The following is a 20930-nucleotide window of genomic DNA, read 5'->3' as shown; positions in this document are numbered from 1 at the left end:
ATGAAGGATCGGATGATGAAGGATCAGATGATGACGGATCAGATGATGAAGGATCAGATGATGAAGGGAAGGGTGATGGTGATTGAGGGCGCTTTGTTCTTACAAGAGGCATCACTTTCAGTCAGCAGTGATATATAAGGTAATGGAATTAATAGAAGGCAAGTGTGCATGATAACTTACCACTGAGTTCCCAGTGACTACTTATTCCATTATTTTGCCAAGGGATAGGATGTTGAATGTGGCTCAGAGGATAAGTCTCTAGACCTCAAACCACAAGGTCTGGGGTTCAAATCCCACTGCAGCACTTGTGTCCTTTTTGAAAGGTGCTTGTATTTATTAGAGTTGCCACTCTCCACCCAGGTGAAGAAAATGAGTACCCGGTAGGAAGGAATTCCTTGAATGATCTGATCAGGGTAGCTGTACCTAGTTGGGGTATATACATCGTTTGAATATGGTATTATAGATTTTACATATAAAGTATTATCATTATTAATAATTGCTGTCCAAACAAATTGTTTTTGTACACATGTTTATTGCAGATTAATCTAAATACCACGCTCTCACTGTTTTGGTATTTAATAGGTTTAAGTGATACTGATACTTAAAGATCTTATCTCCTGGGGTATTTTGATTCTTGTCATTCCCGGGAGAGAGCATTATGCCCCCCCTTAAGATCTCAGCTGCGGATCACGCGATCACAACAAAAATTTGCATGATGGTAGAGAATGACGTAATCTACGCAGTTGCATTTGTGAATTTCACTGAATTCTTATATTTTTTGTCTCGCCCACCATCACAAATCTAATGACACATACATGTAACTCTACAACCGTAAGTCGCTTTTCAACCAAACTTGGGTGGTAGATGGACTTGGGGGACCAGCATGTTTTGCTGCAGTTGGAGGTCACATGAAAAGGTCAAAGGTCATTTTCAGGTCAACATTAAAGTTTACATGCAAGACTCTCTTATGACAACTAACTCCGCAACCATAAGTGGGCAATTCCACAGGTTGGGACAAATCTGTAACGTGAGTAACCGACACATTCCAAAGATTTGCCAGGAGCATAATAGAATTTCCCAAGTTTTGTTTTTATACAAAGGATAGTCAGACTGTGTACTTGTTGTGATACGGAGATGTTTAGTTCCTATCAATAATAATGGAGTTACAGCTCCAAGTATGAGTCGAGGTGTCTCCAAATGTAACGTGAGTAACCGTGGAATAGCCCAAGTCACTTTTCAGCCAAACTTGGATAGTAGATGGAATTGAGGGACCTGCATGTTATGCTGCAGTCAAAGGTCATATGGTAAGGTTAAAGGTCATTTTCAGGTCAACTTTAAAGTTTTTGTGCAAGACTGTCTTATGACACCCAACTCCGCAACCTTTTCAACAAAACTTTGATGATAGATGTACTTAAAGGTCAAGTCCACCCCAGAAAAATATTGATTTGAATCAAAAGAGAAAATCAGACAAGCACAATGCTGAAAATTTCATCAAAATCGGATGTAAAATAAAAGTTTCGCTTATTTTCAACAAAATAGTTATATGAACGAGCCAGTTACATCCAAATGAGAGAGTCGATGATGTTACTCACTCGCTATTTCTTTTGTTTTTTATTGTTTGAATTATACAATATTTCAATTTTTACGAATTTGACGATTAGGACCTCCTTGCCGAAGCACAAAATATTGAAATAATGGAATTCCATGTGTTCAGGGAGGAATACATGACAATGACGAGAAAACAAAAATATTTCATATTTCATATAATAAATTACAAAAGAAATAGTGAGTGACGTCATCAACTCTCTCATTTGGATGTAACGGGCTCGTTCATATATTTTGTTGAAAATAAGCGAAACTTTAAAATGCCATAACTTTCTTATTTTACATCCGATTTTGATGAAATTTTCAGTGTTATGCTTGTTGAATTTTTCTCTTTTTATTCAAATCAAGTTTTTGTTAGGGTGGACTTGTCCTTGAAAATATCAAATGAACAAGTTGTTTTCAAATTAACTGGCAAAGAATTCCAAAGTAGTGGGCCAGATTTATGAGAAAGGCAAGTTCTTTTTTAGGAAAGTGAATGAATGTTAAAGATTTTAAGTGAATGAAAAATAGGATAAGATTGGGTGTCAAAAGGGAGTTGTTTGTAATTCTGACTGCATGTTTTTGAAGTTTATGTAATCTCTCTAAATAAATATTCACAACACTTCCCCAAGCAAGAATGCCATACAAATGGTGAATTAATAGCATAATGCAGAATCTTAAAAGCATTTGGTGGAAAATTATGCAATTTGTACATTATGCCTACATGTATGTTCTTAGATAATTTACATCAATAACTGGGATATACCCATTTGATTTGCTAGTTCATTACGATGAACCTGCGTGCCGAATATAGAGTACACAACTTTTCCTGCGCGCGCGCTGCATCTCCCTACCAACGCACTATCCCAAGATCGTCGCGGAATTTGGCGTCCATTTCCTCTTTTACTTTCGCCTGCGGTCGAGTGCAGTCGCAAGCTAAGTACACTCTCAAAATTGCATTTCTGTTTTCCGTTTGGATACTTTATTGTGCAATTCTTCCCTTATTTCAATCTTATTTTCTCTCATCTAAGATTGTTATAGGATTATCACGTCGCGCGGAGCTTCCGTGATATTATTTTAACGTTTCTTGTCCCTCTTCGTGAGTTTGTTTTTTAAAGATACGTTTCTCACAGGCGGGTTGTCTTCACCTCTCCGCCCCATAGCTCCGCGCCTTCCTGCTCGGGCGTTGTCTTCGCTCCTTTTTAATTCTTTTAATTCTTTTTATTCACTGACTTCTTCGTTTATACGACTCGTCGTGAATTTAATTGATTTATTTCTCCACAGATAGGTTCTGTAGGACGTTAGGAGCGTCGTATTCCAGCCTCGTTTCAAGTTCTTTGTCTCTTGTTTCGAGTTAGTTGATTGTTCTTTTGTTTCAATCAATCCTTTGTTTTTGTATTTATTAATTGAATTAATTGGTTAATTGATTAATTAATTAATTGATTGATTCTTTTAATTCTTGACTTGCTCCTTTGCCTCGATTCAAGTTCTTTGTTTCTTGTTTCGAGTTAGTTGATTGTTCTTTTGTTTCAATCAATCCTTTGTTCTTGTGTTTATTAATTGATTAATTATTCAATTAATTAAAAAAAAAAAAAATATTTTCTTTCCTTCACAAGAATACTTAGAATTTTTTTTAGGAAGCCGTCTCCTGTCAGCGTTCGTCGCCTTTGACTCGGCCTTCCTTCTCGGGAAAGCTATCTTTGTTTTTCCCCCCTTCCTTTTCAAGTCAGCTACCGGTCTCTGGACTTATAAAAATTTTTTTCTTAAACTTCTTGTTTATAAAAAAAAAAGAAAAAAAAAAAGAAAGGGAATCTTGCTCTCCTTTTTTCCTTAGCTGATCCTCACCTCAAAAAAAAAATTGTTTTTTCTTTTGAACAGGTGGACACAACAAAAAAAAAAAAAACAACTTAGTGTTTTCTTCTTTTTAGATGCTTCCCCCCTTCCTTCTTTTCAGAATTTTGGCGGAAGCAGATTCTTGTTGTGATAATCAAATAATTAATTTTTCTAACGGACTTCAGGGACAGTGTCTCTTAATAATTCTTAATTATTACTGTTTCCTTTGTTCTGGGATTTTACCTTGTATCATCCTTGTGAGATCCGTTTTTGACTCTCAAAAGTCCGCTTTTTGAGGTCCTTGTCTTCTGGGTTGGGGTTTGTTACCCCCCTACCCCCTTTGCTTCTCTGTTTTTTTATCTTACTACTAGATCACCCTACGGCAATAATGAGCCTTTCGGACTCTCTTTCTGAAGAGCCTCAGGCGACTGCTGTTTCGGGGCCCGACACCGGGGTCTTATCCCCCACCACAGGTAGTATAGATAGCGAGAACAGAGTCAGAGCCCCGTGGGCTCTCAAAGGGGTGGAACCGTGGACGCGCGTTCACGTGCCCCGCTTAATAAGGGTGGAACCGTGGATTTGCGACCACGTGCCCGCACGGTGATGGCCAAGGCTTCCGTCCCGGAACCTGAACCTTATTGGGGAGCGTCGCACTAGTACAGAAAACGGCGACTCCTCTAGGGCTGTCAGACCCACCGGCCATCGGGTCACCTAAAGTCCGGGGGGAGAGCACGGGTCTCTCCACCCGGCAAAGACTAGGCTCGATGCCGTGTAAGACCCCTCTAGGGAGCGTCGGCAAAGGGCTACCAGCCCCTAGTCGGAAGAGGCACCTGAGTCCGACCGTGTCGGACTCTCAATTCAATCTGACGCCGTCAGATTCGGCCGACGCCTCCTCTCGCTCGGCTAGCTCTCCCCGTGGGAGAGCTAAGGAGAGGAAGACAGGCGCAGTCCAGTCTCTGGTCCAGCGTCTGGTCCTCGGCTGGCTCTCCCTGTGGGAGAGCTAAGGAGAGGAAGACAGGCGCAGCCCAGCCTCTTGTCCCTTCTTCCGCTCCGGCGCCGGAGCAACCGAAGAAGAAGAAAAGAAGAAGAGGAGAACCACAGACGTAAGCCCCGCTGCGTCGGGCGGTCTGTCCTCTGATTCTTTTGATGGCCAGGCCTCTCAGCTTCTCAAGCTAATCTAGAGTGCCCTCCAGCACTGCGGGTTTTTACCCCCAGGCTTGCCTGCTTCAGCCGACGGTACTACCAACCGAGCGGATCAAGCAGACACCGGCCATCCAACACACCTCGGAGAGTCACCGGCAATATCATGTTTCGCCGGCTCACGCACCTGCAAGGGAAATTCCCGCTAATACACAGGTGCTATCGACATACGGGCGTCGCCCGCCATTATGTCACCAGACTCCCGATCATTATACCCTCTTCTGCCCCCCGGCGGGGGCCGCATAGAAGAGGAAGAAGAAGAAGAAATTCTAGGTCGCTAACCCCGCTGTGCGGGCAGACCTTCCCTTCTGTTTCTTGTGCCGACGGCCAGGCGTCGTAACTTCATGTTACAACAGAACGCCCTCGAGCACCACGGATCTTCATCCTAATGCTCTCTGTCAGCTAAAACCGCCGTGTCGAGCACCAGGCAGGTCAAGCAGACAGTCGCCGTCTCGCACCTTGGAGAGTCACCGGCAATATGATTCGCCGGCCCACGCACCTGCAAGGGAAATCCCCGCTAATACACAGGTGCTATCGACATACGGGCGTCGCCCGCCACTATGTCGCCAGACTCCCGATGATTGTTCCCTCTTCTGCCCCCCGGCGGGGGCCGCACAGAAGAGGAAGAACAAGAAAGTCTAGGTCGCTAATCCCGCTTTGCGGGCAGACCTTTCCTTCTGATTCTTGTGCCGACGGCCAGGCGTCGTAACTTCATGTTACAACAGAACGCCCTCGAGCATCACGGATCTTTATCCTCATGCTCCCTGTCAGCTAAAACCGCCGTGTCGAGCACCGGGCAGGTTAAGCAGACATTCGCCATCTTGCACCTCGGAGAGTCACCGGCGATTTCATGATTCGCCGGCTCACGCACCTGCAAGGGAAATCCCCGCTAATACACAGGTGTTATCGACATACGGGCATCGCCCTCCATTATGTCACCAGACTCCCGATATTTGTGGGTCAGACGTCGCACATACTCCCATGAGCAGTGCGGGTAATTCACCCACGCTTCATATCAGCTTCAGCCGCCTTGCTAAGCACTGTGCGGCTCAAGCAATCACCTGTCCTCTCACACTGGGCATTTATTGAAACGCTGTTCACCTACTCGGTGACCCCCGTTTCTATGCAGGTGCTTCCGACATACGGCTTTCAAGCATTAATATGTCGGCAAGCTCTCGGTGACCGACGGCTGGACGTTGCATCCGTTCAGGCTGCATCTATGCGTCCCCGAGCATTACGGGTTCTTATCCTTGTGTTCTCCGTCATTATAAGACCGCCGCGGTCTTATTGCCGGCGTCGGGTATTGAGGGGATTGAGACTTCTCTCGCCAACCCGCACTCCGGGGAGCCATCGGCGAGTTACCTGCATGGGTATTCCCCCTTTTTATGCAGGTACTCCCGAATTCGCCCTCTACGTCAAGCCCACGTACGGCGACGACTCCTTCAGCGGTAACTCTCTCCATTCTACCCCCTAAGCGGGCCCGTAGATTGGAGGTAAGATTCTCTTACATACCGCATGCCGCACTTCTCTCGTGAGAATTTTTGGCTGCTTTGAGGGGGCAACCTATCACGTCCGCGGACCGTCCGCCCAGGCGACGGGACCGTCGGTTTCTGGCCTGAACCTCACTTTCTATTCGAAAGTAAGGGTGCCCTGTCTTACTTAGCTCCTACCCTTGCAAGGCCAGTGTCAGGGCTAGTACAGACACCCGTCCTCCAGCGATCGCCGCTGAAGAGAGGGCGACTCCGATATGAGCACCATCACCGCTCAGCGGTATGTCTCACTACCTCATAGCTCTCCGAACTTATGAGTATGTATATCGGATCTGAATGTCACGGCGATTAAAAGTTCTCCTGTGCTTAGTAATCGCTACGCCTTCACCACCCGGTGCATTATGGTTATGTTAACCTATTGTCTCGTATTCGGGCGGCTCGTTCGAGCCCTACCCGAGCTGCCATCACCGGTCGTCCAGCCGGACACCGCCGAAAGCACCCGCACCGAATACCTGGAGGGAATCAGCTTTTCATATGCTAGATATCCCTCCTGTTGACATTCACAGCTGTTCCCCGAGTCCTTCCCGGTCGGGTAAGCATCATCTCGGAGGAAAGAAACCGCCGTACATCTCATGAGATTATTGGCTATGTACGTGCGTTCAAGCTTGTTTAAAGCCCCATACTTCTCTGTCGGCATTCTATGCCTACTTTCTGGGCACACCCACCGTACCGGGTCGGCGAGTTTACACCAAACTGTACGCCTCCAGACCATCGGTCGAGCTCTAACAGTCTATCTTATAGACTGCCCTCTATGTGGGTCAAGCTTGCGGGCGTCTCCGCCGTTTCCTCCTTGTGTGGAGTGGTCTACGGTGGATGTCTTACCGTGCCCATTTGTCGAACCGTCTTCTTATTTAGAAGCTTTTTCACTCGGCACACTCGAGTCGCCTCGCATGCTGCTTTCATCCTCCCTCCATGCAATGCATGTGGCCATGGTCACCGCACGACCGAGGATGATGTAACCGTGGATGCATGTATGCTTATGCCTACCTAACCACAATCACTACGACCCGCTTTTTCTCGGGCCGACTGTGGATGAGTCTCTTCATGTAAGTGATTTACTTCACTGGAGTTCTTCTTTTAGAAACTTAGATGCTCATCCCCCACTGCTTAGGGCGTCATTTTTGCCGCCCCCGCAGCTTTTTGGAACTCCTTATTCTCCGATATCGGACTGTTCCACGCTGCCGCAACCGGCGCCGGCGGTGCTTGCTCTTACGATCACCTGAGAGACCAGGCCTTGTGGCTGTTTTCATAAACAACTGGTTCTCACCGCAGACTGATGGAAATTTTTTTGATTATTTTCCTCAAGTCTCCCTCCTCCTTCGCTTGTTTCTTCAAGCGAGGACATCGACACTCTTAGCCAGTTTCCGTCCCTAACTTGATAGGACAGGGCCGTTGCTACCTCATTCGATTCCGTTGGGAACGTAACTGTTGAGGTATCATATCTGGCGATGTCTGTTCGTTAGAACATCTCTTGATTGTCGCCTTCACGTAGGATCATGACAGAGACTTTCGCCAGCTCCCTCTGGCGTACACTTGCTGCTGCTAGGGATTCCCCCGCCCGGCGGTCATCCATCGCAGCCTAGCCTCACGGGCTCTCTCGGCAATGGTGGCTTGAGCCAAGCCACCTCTTCCACCGCGGGCACTGCACCCTCAGATGGGTGCTTCAATCAGTACGGGAGAAAGGGGATCCTGAGTTCTCTCTCGATCACTCGGTCTATCACACTTTTGTCGTGATGTGTACCGCGCTGCTTCTCTGACACGCCCGGTTGAGCTATTTAACCAGACTGCTTTATTCTACATAGGCAGCAGGTCCGCGGCATTTCTTATTAAAAGGATGGCACTCAGTCGCTTTCTCGACCCTTGACTGCCTTACGAGTGGTTTTCTTCTTAAATCCCTACTCTCCGTCGTTCCTAGTCCCCGTCGGACCGCTAGTAACTTTCTGCCACAGCTCTCTATCAGAATTCTGCAGATGTTCTGCCCTCACGCATTTGAGACAGATATCGAATTCTGGGCGCTTTCTCCCACGCGGAGGCTTCTGAGATCTCTCGCCTTCTCAGATTGTTCGATTGATCACTTACTGAGCCTTAAAACTTCAGTTTTCCGATCACGATTTTTGTTGAAATTTTCAACAAATTCCGAATTTTACGCTCTAGTCAGCTGGTGATGTTGTTCTCCTGACACTAGGCCGAGGGCCCATGATACTTAGTATCATTCTTCTTGGGCTCTTTCTTGGAATCGTCGTTCACGACTTCTCGAGGTCCGCCTATTGACGCCCCTCTTTCCTTCACTCCTTGCTCTTAAGGACTTCTTCACATGAGGCTTTATCGCCTCCCCTGTCCGTAAGGCAACGGCCTTTGTGTCTTCATCTCCCTATTTTTACGCACTTCTTAGTCTAGACATGCCTCCCTTCACGTTGAATCCGTGTTGGTCTAGCAAATCAAATGGGTATATCCCAGTTATTGATGTAAATTATGAAAATACTTACCATGATTTTCTTATTTACGAGATAACTGGATATACCCATTTGAACCCTCCCTCCTACCCCTCGCCTTGTGTGACAACATGTCTTGCCCGCAGGCTCATGAGAGGAAATGGACGCCAAATTCCGCGACGATCTTGGGATAGTGCGTTGGTAGGGAGATGCAGCGCGCGCGCAGGAAAAGTTGTGTACTCTATATTCGGCACGCAGGTTCATCGTAATGAACTAGCAAATCAAATGGGTATATCCAGTTATCTCGTAAATAAGAAAATCATGGTAAGTATTTTCATATCTTATTGCAGATGGCATCAATATGATATAACCACGTTAATTTATCTTCAATTATGACACCAAAAAGTTTTAAAATGAAATTTGTCAGTTAAAAAACAGATGATTAGTTGAAAATATCTACATATAAACCTCAATTTCAATACCTTCATTTAGTTTTTTCCAATAAATTCAATTCATAGATGCTGCTCTTTGGAGAAGGAACGTTTTGCCAGTTTATAATTACCATGTTCAGATATGCTTTGGACTTCATCAGGAAAAGAACGTCCCTCTTTGGCAAAATTTTATGCATGTTATTCTAATGCTATTTATTTCCAGAAAATTTTCAATGAATTTTGGTGTGTATGATAGCGTGGTTCCCAGGAAGCTTATTGAGTTTGAGGTCAAAAGGTCCGCAAGGTCACACAGACATGTTTTCATCTTACCCTTCTGACATCATTGTAAACACAATAACTTCAGTTAAACTTAATCTAGACTTATACAATTTGGTGTGTATGATACTAGCATGGATCCAAGGAAGCCTATTGATTTTGAGGTCAAAAGGTCAAGATCACAATGACATGTTTTCATCTTACCCTTCTGAAGTCCTTGTTAATGTGATAACTTTACTTTAACTTGCAGAGGCTTATATAATTTGGTGTGTATGATAGTAGCATAGATCCCAGGAATTCTATTGATTTTGAGGTCAGACAGTCAAAGGTGAAGTTGCCACCTTCCACTTTTTCTTGCTTGATCAATAACTCAATTTTCTGTGTTACAGGTGGGCATATTATGTGCTCGCCTTAGCGACACTCTTGTTCAAACATGATCCTGAACCTAAAGTTATCCTCATATTATTCTACACCAAACTCATTCACAACCTTTAATCCTATGTCATCCACGAGACTTAGATGGGAGTGATTTGTGTAATAATAAAAGTTTGGTCAGTCATTTGTATTGGTAGGAGCTCAGCATTGTATCAATTTTCAATATAATCAAGTTTACTTTTGAAATCTCTTGCCTCTATGAGATCAAACTTGACATGACTTTCATCTGACATTGACTGGAATAATTGTTTTGTTTCTTTTCTTTGGTTCACAGCTTTACCATACGGCTGGGAGAATGCTAACACAGCTGATAGAAGACAATAGTACCTAAAGTGAGTATAGAGGCAAAGTTTGCAATTCTGATCGCCTTCCATAATACCTGTTCGTTTGCAAAAACGATCTGAATCACATTAATATCTGACCACCCAAGTGTTTCTATGTATTTAAAAAATGTTTACCAAAAGGTTCTGTCAGGAAATGTGCTATTACTGAGAAATGGGCAGGGTGAGCAAGGTATTCCAGCCAGGTATCTTGGTAGTCTGTAGGCACAGACCCTGATTAAAACTTTCATCAGCAAGTGTGTCTCCACGCAAAGACTAGCACACAAAACTTAATGTTTCATACACAAGGCATGAGTAGGCTGCACATCCTGACCCTTAACTCGAGTGAAGGATATGCACAGCTGACTAGTGTCTGGGGGGCACTTTATAAATCTGTTTGTAATTTAAGAGCAACTTTTTAAATACGCCTGCTGTACTTTATGCGCTAAACCATCGCCAATGAACTCCTAAATTATGCAAATGAAATGAAGTATAATTAGAATTCTGTTAATAATAACAAAATACAAGTCAAAGAGGGATAGCATATTCCAGTTGCTAAGGCAGTGCTTCACACAAAATAATTTCAAAGTGATTTAAAATTCAAATGAGCTAATTCCCAACAAGGCTTTAAAAGAGTGAGGATAGGGAAGGCATTCATCTTTTCGAAGTAAATTAATTAGAGCAAGGTGAACAAAGAACATTGATTAAATGGTAAAATGCTTGATTCAACCAACCAACATGAGCATTCATGAGTTTGAAGGAACAAACAGTCATCCGGATCCGTTACTTTTCATTCAGATCAGTTTCATTCAAACAATTATTTGGATCAGTTTAATTAAAGAAATAATAAACATTTACATCAGTTATATCCACAATAATCATTCAGATCTGCAGTTACATTCAAACCATCATTCATTCAGATCAAATATATTCAAACAATTATTCAGATCATATAAAATAATCATTCAGATCAACATACAAACAAGAACAAGAGATTGTCAGCTTCTGTGATTGGATATATGGGACGGGTATAGCACATAATCTGCTTGGGTGGGACCCTCTTCGACTTGTATTTCGTTATTATTAATAGAATTCTAATTATACTTCATTTCATTTGCATAATTTAGGAATTCTATTACATAACATCTCATACAAGTCGTCAGAGGGATAGCATGTTCAAAGTATGACACAGAAGTTGATGTTGAGAAACAATGAAGAAACAGATAAAAAGGACATAGTAAAAAATCAGGTTGAAATATCCGTTTAAAGGTCAAATCCACCTCAGAAAAACATTGATTTTAATCAATAGAGAAAAATCAGACAAGCACAATGATGAAAATTTCTTCAAAATCGGATGTAAAATAAGAAAGTTATGACATTTCAAAGTTTCGCTTATTACATCCAAATGAGAGAGTCGATGATGTCACTCTCGATTTCTTTTGTTTTTTATTGTTTGAATTATGCAATATTTCAATTTTTATGAATTTGATGATTAGGACTTCCTTGCCTGAAGCACAAAATGTTAAAATGATGGAATTCCACATGTTCAGGGAGGAATGAAACTTCATTTCACATGACAATGACAAGAAAATAAAAATATTTAAGATATTTTATATAATAAAATACAAAAGAAATAGTGAGTGAGTGATGTCATCAGTTCCTCATTTGCATACCGACCGAAATGTGCGTATAACTGTTTTGTGAAATGAAGGGAAACTTTAAAATGCCATAACTCTCTTATTTTACATCCGATTTTGATGAAATTTTCAGTGTTATGCTTCTTGAATTTTTCTCTTTTTATTCAAATCAAGTTTTTGTTCGGGTGGACTTGTCCTTTAATGAAAATACAAACCAGCAATAAGGCTTTTACCTGTAAAAGTGGCCATCAAGGTATGACACATAGATATCATTGGTAAACAATAAACTGAAAAACATAGAAGAACCAACAAACACTCCTGTTTGGGCAAAAATTTTCCTATAACCATTAACAATTTTTTTTTTTTTTTTTTGACATGGCATACAAAACAATCATTGAAAAAACTATACTCTCCATTTGGGAAAAGAGACTTTATGATATATATATAATGAATATCAATATTTTTCTTTCTTTTTCAAAAATCGAAATAGTTACGTTTGTTTATTACATAATGATGAGAAATAAATTAGATTTCAGTCCTATTTAAAATTATTTTCTGTCAGGACATTACACAGAATCAACTGTTATCAACTCTCGAATTTACACTGTACATTTGAGTCAAACAAATTACTGTCATCATTAAGTGAATTAACAAGAATCGAGGGCAGCTGATTGGAAGGAATTTTCAACAGGTTTATGATAAAAAAGTCTGAACATGCGAGCATTTAACCAGTTAGCAGTCGAAATAATGTCTTTAAGCGTTGCGCCATGAGCGAATGCTGATGGAACAGCTGCACTATGATATCTATGGGCTTTGAATATACATGTAGATGTGTCAATCCCAGACAAATTTAAAATATTTTTCATCCAACAAGCTAATTACGAAGAAGTTTCATGTTTATGGGGGATTTTCGTGGAGATGAAAAGTCTGCGCTCATTATTTCCAATCCTTAAAGGGGTAGTGCGTTTCACATTCTCTAGCAGAGACGATATAACACAAACTTTCTTATGTGGATATGAATTGAATTCAACAGTCTGGTTAAACTATTTTTGGTAGATGTTGTCTTTTGTAACTCTGTCAAGTAGAATACTGCATGATTATTTGATATAGAAGAAGAAGAAATATCTAAACATGATAACGTCTGAAGCCGCTGGGCGGAAACAAGGGCCATCAAAGTCAGAAGTTTTTTACTTAACTGTCTTAGGGTTAACTGTTCATTATCGGGTAAAGACTTAATGTAGTTCAATACAATTGACACATCCCACATATTTCTGAACCTAGGCTTAGGTGGTTTTCATTGAATATCCCTTCATTAAATGTACGACTAAAGGGTGTTGACCCACTGAATGCATCTCAAGGGGTGTTCATGGGCAAGGAAGTTAACTACATCAACTATAGATGGTGAACAGGGTTCAATTTGTTGGTTACACACCAGGGTTGGCGATTTTTTTGATTTTTAAAAAAAAAATAAAAAAAATCGGATTTATTTGATTTAAATCAGATTTTTTTTATTTAAATCAGATTTTTTTGATTTTTTAAAAGTTCCTTCGAAAAAAAGGGTAATAATCCCCCCCCCCCCTTACTCTTACAATGGCATCAATATTGATGTTATACATTTCACCCCTAATATTGTTCTTAACCACATATTTTGTAATTAAAATCCAGTAAAAATGGACAATTAAAAATAAATTTGAGGAATCATGTATCTGAACTTAATTCTATCATACATAGGCCTATGAAGGAATATTCCATAGGGAATTCCCAGTGAGTAGAGAAAATTCCCCTCTGGGATTTTTCATTCAAATATTTAAAAAATCCCTTAAAACTGCCAACAAACCCTTTGCCAATTACTAGTATTCATGTATATTGTAAGAGAAATAATTCAAATCAATGTTTTTTTTTCGATTAGTCACAGCTTTACAATAGTCAAAGAGAGACTACAACTGTATATGTTTAGGATCTTTTTAGTTTGATAAAAAGCTCTTCTCTTGCTACAGATATAGATGCAAAACTCTCAGTTTTGGAGAACAATATAAGAGATAGCTTAGTCAAAGGGTGACTATACTACTGTGATTTTTTACATTAATCTACAATTTTTATTCCCATATTCTCTACAAAAAAATCTGTTTGATCCATGAAGTATGAAAAAAATCTACTTTTAACTTAAAGGATAAAAACTGCAAAACTGCTTAAATTACAACATATGTATTACAAAAAGAAGTATTTTATTTTAAATGAGACACAGCTTACAACTGCCAATGATTGTAACTGAAATACCTGCATCTTAACATTTAAATGCAGAGTTAAATGTTTATTCTGAGTTTTGCAAATTGTTGTTATAGAGCTCTTTCCATTATTACATGCAGATACAAAACTTCCATTATTTGTCGCACTGAACATAAAATGGGCTGCAGTGACTTAAAAGGTTTATAAGAGAAAGCTTTTCTCAACAGTCAAATTATGACTGTACTACATTATGTTAATGTGATTTTTATAATTATGTTATGTAAAACATCAAATGTATGATAAATGTAACAATACGAAATAAGAGGCATGTTAAATATGTTGATTACATGCAGGTATCATTTTTTATTTACATGACAGAAGTAGTTACTAATAACTGACAAAGAATGTAAAATTTCAGAAGAAAAACTCGACATAATTTACAAAAAATGAGTACCTATTGACAACATACATCTGTATTTTTTAAGGAATTACCTGATTTTATTAATTTGATTTTAATTTGTTTTAAGTAGATATGAAGACTTTGTTGATCTTTTGTTGATATAAAGTTAATTCAAAGTTTTTCAGTTGACTTGAAGAATTAAAACTGCATTGAACAAATACTTTGTCCATGATTTGTACATTTTTCAATGGAAGTGATTTAAATCAATGATTTAAAAAAAAAAATCATGGTGATTTAAATCGCGATTTAAATCACGATTTAAATCAACGTGATTTAAATCCGCCAACCCTGTTACACACCAATCACGCCCTTGATTCCATGCAGATTGATATTGTTTAGACGTTCCTTGTCTCCAAGACCGGGCGAGTAGGTTGGCAGCTGATTTTGAAATGCCTGCTGCATTCCAGCATCTGCCGAGAGTATCCAAGCGGCTAGGTGCAGACTTGCTGGGTATTTGTTGGGGGGACGTAGACAGTTTATTGGGAGAAGAAGGGGTGGGGCAACCAGCATGTGGAGAAGAAAAGGTAACCATGGTTGCGCTCTCCACATCTGGGCTACGACGAGGGCCAGTCTCGTTTGGTCTGCTTGAAGTTTGAGGAGGATTCTAGAGAGAAAGCAAAAGGGTGGGAAAATGTAAGGAGAAAAGAATTCCCATGAAATGGAAAAAGCATCAATAATATGCGAATGGGTCGTACTTCCAAGTTGCATATTTTGTAATTTGTTTATTTTCAGATGATGCAAACAGACCAATGTCAGGGGCAAATGTGGTATCGATAATGCTATTAAAATACAAGGGAGTAGGCTTTATTCCTTGTTCATGTCCCTCCTCGAAAGGACATCAGCAATTGAATTATCTTTCCCTGCCACATGAGAGGCGGATATCTAAATCCCTTTTTAGATATACACCAAATGCGTAACGCTATGTCATTTAAAAAGGATACATTACCTCCCATCTTATTAACATAAGCGACTGAAGTGCTATTGTCAGAGAAAATATGAATATGGATATATCCTGATAATTGCTTCATTAGGTATGTAGATGCTTGTTCTATTGCTAGCAATTCAAGAGTATTAATATGCAAATCTTGTAACCCAGAAGACCAAAAACCTTGAATGAAAGAATTATCTGAATGACGCACCGCACCCGAACCTGACCTGCTTGCATCAGTGGATATTGTTATGGAAATAGGCAGGTCATGAATAACGGTTGAAAAAGAAGCTGGTTCTTGACCAACCCTTCAAAATATTTCCTTCCTTCTGAACCTAATGTAATAAAATAATGAAAGTCGCCAAATGAGTTCTGGAGAACCTTTTTTTTGCTTTTTCGAGAGATCGAAAATGTAATTTGCCAAGCGGAAAGGCAAAAACGAGGAAACAATTGAGCCAATGAAACTGGCAAAATCTCTTATTTTTGCATCGTCAGAATTCAATAACAAACTCCCTTTGGAGTGTATGCGATGAACTTTATGTTGAGGTAAAGAAATCTTCATTTTCTCAGTATTAATGTCAAAACCGAGATATAAAGCTGGATTCTGGGGATTCAAACATGATTTTTCAAAATTGATGATAAATCCTAAATCAGTTAGTAAACCACATACGTAGTTTGTATGATCTCTGCTTTCTAAGCAGGAACCTGAAGTAATTAAGATATCATCTAAATAAATCAAAATCCTAATACCCTTGCTGCGAACAGCTGCAGTTACGGGTTTCAAAATCTTTGTGAACATCCTGGTTGCAGAACTAAGACCAAAAGGAAGGCATTTGAAAGCATAATATTTTCCATCCCACAAAAAGGAGCGATAACCCTGGGAATCACGATGAATAGGAACTGAAAAATAAGCGTCTTTAAGATTAATAGACATCAGAGATTCATCTCTATGAATCATATTTTTTAACAAAAGAAACAAGCTCCATTTTGAAATGTTCATTACTCAAAAAAGAAGTTCAAGTACTTGAGATTGATAATTGGTCTCAGATCTCCGGATTTCTTGCGAAACGTAAATATGGTAAAAAAGAACTTGCATTTTTCTCAACCGCATTCTTTTCTATTAAGGTGCAGATTTCACTGTCAATTGTCACCTTTTCGTCTGATGAAAAGGAAAATTAGAAGGCAATGATTATAGAAAAGGCTTATGCAAAAAATCAATCTTATATCCTGATATTGCATCTAATATCCATCGATCAGAAATTATATGAGACCATTTATCAACAAAAAAACTTCTCCCTGCATGAGTAGGAATAGTGACTGTTTCTTTTGCATTATATCTTGATGATGGGTAATCGGTAGACTTTCCATGAGGTTTCTTCTGAAAGCTGTAGGTCGACTGATGTGGGGAGGTCTCGACATCGTCCCCATGGGACGGGGTTTCATGAAGGTTTCTCGGTGTGATGCTTTGAAGTCCCTTTTGTAGGGGCTGAACTCCATCTCCGCGATTTCCTCGACGGGTAAAGGAGCCTCCGCGACTGGAGGTACCAGAGCGTTTAGGAAAAGCAACTTAAGGCCTCAGCCACAGACTTCAATGTAGATGATTTTTTAAAGTCATTTCCAAATAAACCATCTGTTATTGGAATAGACTTTGAAGATAGCCCTTGGTATTTTGAATTAAGGAAGGGTCTTAAGGATTCTCTTCGTTTCATACTTAGTAAGTAAATTGCATGACCAGTCAACAGCAAGACTCGTGAGTAAATCAAGGTCTCAAGCTTTTTTGCCTTTAGCTGACTCTTTGAGGTGTGAGATTATGTGTACATAAGGCAATAAACCTTTGACCACATTAGTATGAAGTTGTTGAGTTTGCGAATCCAAAGCTCTCGCTTTGTGGGGGGGGGGAGATTGCCACACCTCTCGTTCCACTTTGGGCGCAGTTGCACTAGTCGCCTTGGATGGAGGATTATACTTCTCTTGGATTTTCAAAAGAGCCTCTTTCTGAGGTGGAAAGGTCACTGCCTTGTTGAGGCGCGTAGCCATACCCTCTGAGATGGGTGGAGACAAGTTATTCTGCTTATCATATATGTTACTAAACTCCATATCGTCTAGTAATGCCCTCTCCCCTTCAAGTAGGGAGGAAATTAATGAGGCTAGAGGATCGTAATTATTGCTTTCATTCGTCATGGCCATATTAATAGGCTCAGCCCCCATCGACGGGAACAAACTTTCACTTTGATTATCAGCGAATAAGCTGACGATATCCATATGGGCTTCCGAAGCCCTGGTTACAGCACTAGGGGAGGTTGGCCAGCATTAATAGAGCTGGAAGTAAGGTGAGACACCGTCTCTGTCAATCGCCGAATCTCCTCTGCCTGGGTGGCTATTTGGATCTCCATGTGGATATCCTGTTGGGTAGAGGTCTCCTCTGATTGAGACATTATTCTGGCATAGGGCACTGCCGACACACGCTGAAAAGATGAATGCCTTCCCTATCCTCGCTCTTTTATAGCCTTGTGGGGAATTAGCTCATTTGAATTGTAAATTACTTTGAAATTCTTTTGTGTGAAGCACTGCCTTAGCACCTGGAATATGCTATCCCTCTGAAGACTTGTATGAGATGTTATGTAATAGAATATACCATTTACCACAAGAAAGGATCACTCGTCGTTCTTAAAGTCACTCTTGATTTATGAAAAGCTTTATTAAACATCCACCCATTCTTTCTTCAAGTAATGATGGTACACTGTACCACGTGGGCTTATCTACATTGGTGATTTTCAGTGTAATCATTTCCAGCTAATAAAGATTTCATGATTTTACACAGATTTAGGTTTATGTCAATGAACCATGTCACAAATATTCTACTGAGCCATTAACTGATTAGGAAAATGTAATCTTAGGAGATATATGATTTCAGTTTATATGACATTGTGTACTTCTTAAATTAGGAGAGGCTCTTCTAAGATGGAAACATTTTGGAAAAATTGGTTTTTGATTGTTGGAAATATGTACAGTGTGGACAATGGTTATTTCTACACTGTACATCATAATTATTCATGCGTGACCGATGACAATTTGTGACTAAGTGCAAAACAATCATGGCTTTACTTCCCTCTTTCATATGATTTATACTTTATTATATTTTATGATGGCCAAGTTAGGAATTTTTTTGTGCCTACATAATTCATCTTCTCATTTTTCATTGCTGTACTGTATGTAGTGTACATGTAATTCTTGTAAACGATTCATGCATGTTAACGACACGCTGCATGTATAAACTGCAATATGCACATCTGGATATTAGATACCAATGTGATCAAATAAATTTGCTAGATGTTTTTTTATTATATGTAGAACATGTGTCGGTGAAAATCCCCAAATCAAATTTTGCCTCAAGTGTAGTCTACCTGTAACGACATTTGTCCCTTTGTGAACTTTGATGTTTTCTTCATGTATATACGTTTGTCACCTTGCATTGGATGTTTTTTTTAAAATGAAATATTGTTAGAAAACTTAGAATAATATTTTGATATTTCACTTCGCACACACAGTCATGTCACTCAGTGTACAACATGGAGGCACCCCCTTTCAGATGCTAACCATCTTCCAAGCATAAATGAGAGATACTGGTAGTCTACCTGAGACAAGGACATGGATGGTACCAATCTTGAATCGTCATCTACATGGAATGTCTGGTGTGATCATTTGTTGGTATCTACATAGATGTGATGCATAGAAAGACCGATTGTTATATCCTTTGAAACATAGAACAATGGAACCTTTACATAAATTCTTCTTTTTCTTATCTAAGAGAGATAGATGACTTACCAGGGACTGGCACTTTGACACCAGACATTCTAAACATTTATTTTGGTGTTCCACTTATCTACTTTATATGGGATATTTGCACCTTGAAAATCAAATTGAATGAACCAATTGTCAGTTTAAAAAGACTATATACATTCGCTACTCTTGAACCAAGTTAGGTGGCACTTTTCCCGCATTGGGGGGCGATTGCTGAGTTTTAGGGCTATTCTTTCATTTTCAAAGTCTACATGTACTTAAAGCAATTTTGCTTTTTTCAATATATATTCTGCTCTATGTAGAAATATATTTTCAAAACAATCAAGAAATTGTATGTGACACATCTTGGGGCAACTTTAGAAAATATTGTTGCTCTAAAGCATTCAAATTTTGGAATTTCAGGGGGTGATATCCTACATTTTCATGAGCCCATCTTTTATGTGTTTTTTATGACTTGTGTGTGGCTCAAAGGGGCAGGTCCAAGCTATTATTTCTTCACAGTAATTTTCTGTTTAGAAAAGTCTTCTTCCGTTTCTGAAAACCTTTTATTTTGTTTCAAACTTGGTCTATTAAAAATGAAATTCTGATTTGTTTTAAAAGAGAGTTTACACAGAACAAATGTGAACCATTTTGCAATGAATTCTCACAAAGAAAGTATAGAAACAAAACAGATTTTATGTTTTGATTTACCAGTCAACAGAAAATCACTGTCCCTCACTACTTGCTGTCATAATAATTATAATAGGCATTTATGTAGCGCCATCTTTCTAGAAATATTCTATTCCGAGGCGCGTTGTTATTATTATTACCCAAAAGTCATCCAAAAGTATCTGAATTATCTTTAACAGTTGTTTTTAAAATAGATGAATACTAAGAAGCTCATGGTTACTAGAAGTAAAAAATACTTTGTGCAAGGTTGGGAATGATTTGCACACATTATCATTATTATTATTATTACACATTGTGAGGTTTATAAACAGTATGGTGTGGTAATTAGGACTAGTAGGTTTTTGTGGAGTTAACTTGGTTTGCATGAAGTGAGTAATTGTAATACTTTGTCTTGAGTATTCTGCAAAAGTGGACCCAAAGGTTTTCCAGAGTTTTTCCCTAATGAGTTTTATCTCTGGTTTTTTACCCTGGATCTACTTGTCGTAGAATTTAAAGGGGAATGCAAGTCCCAAACCACAGGGAACTTGAATCGAAAGCAATTTGTGAAAGGCTTGTTTACTGTACACACAATAATGATACTGTAATGCGAGTCTGTTGGATTAATCACATAAAAACTCAGAAAGCGCGAATTCGCGTTGCCAAAGTTCTCTCAATCCTTCGGCCCAGACTCTTGATTGTTAATCCAAACCTCTTGAATCACGCATATGCAGGGTTTCCAACCCATCGGGGAAATCAGGGAAAATTATTTTACTTTTTTCCAGTCAGGGAAAAATCAGGGAATTTGATTTTGAAAATACCTCAAATCAGGGAAAAATGCCTCAAATGAAGGAAAAATCAGGGAATTATGATCAGCCCAAAAGTCAAAAGCACAGTAGTCAGTCAAACTCTGTTATATTTTGTTGCATATCAAAACAACATCCATCAAATGACTGGTAAAGGTGGTACGAAGCAGGTTCACATGATTATTTTTATACTGAAAATACATGTAATTCACTGCAACAACATAGAAAAATGTGCGAAACTGGGAATGGGTTAAACCCTAATTCTCCCGGTTGAGGGGGGGGTGCCATAATGGCCCCCCCCCCTTGACAATTTTTGCGATATATCTTCTGTGCAAAATTTTTTCCTTGCCGCTCACTGACTTTTTA

The 20930-nt window shown here is 39.8% G+C and overlaps 1 long non-coding RNA gene across 1 annotated transcript; it reads left to right on the top strand.

The window, feature by feature from the left end:
- Positions 1-19038, top strand: LOC121415272. The gene is made up of 3 exons (XR_005969980.1): positions 1-139; positions 10016-10073; positions 18861-19038. It is a non-coding gene; the product is annotated as an uncharacterized LOC121415272 (long non-coding RNA).
- The last annotated feature ends 1892 nt before the right edge of the window (positions 19039-20930 follow it).

This window comes from Lytechinus variegatus, chromosome 5 (assembly GCF_018143015.1).
Source record: "Lytechinus variegatus isolate NC3 chromosome 5, Lvar_3.0, whole genome shotgun sequence".
Lineage (NCBI taxonomy): Eukaryota > Metazoa > Echinodermata > Echinoidea > Temnopleuroida > Toxopneustidae > Lytechinus > Lytechinus variegatus.
This window is presented reverse-complemented; position numbering and strand designations above follow the sequence as displayed.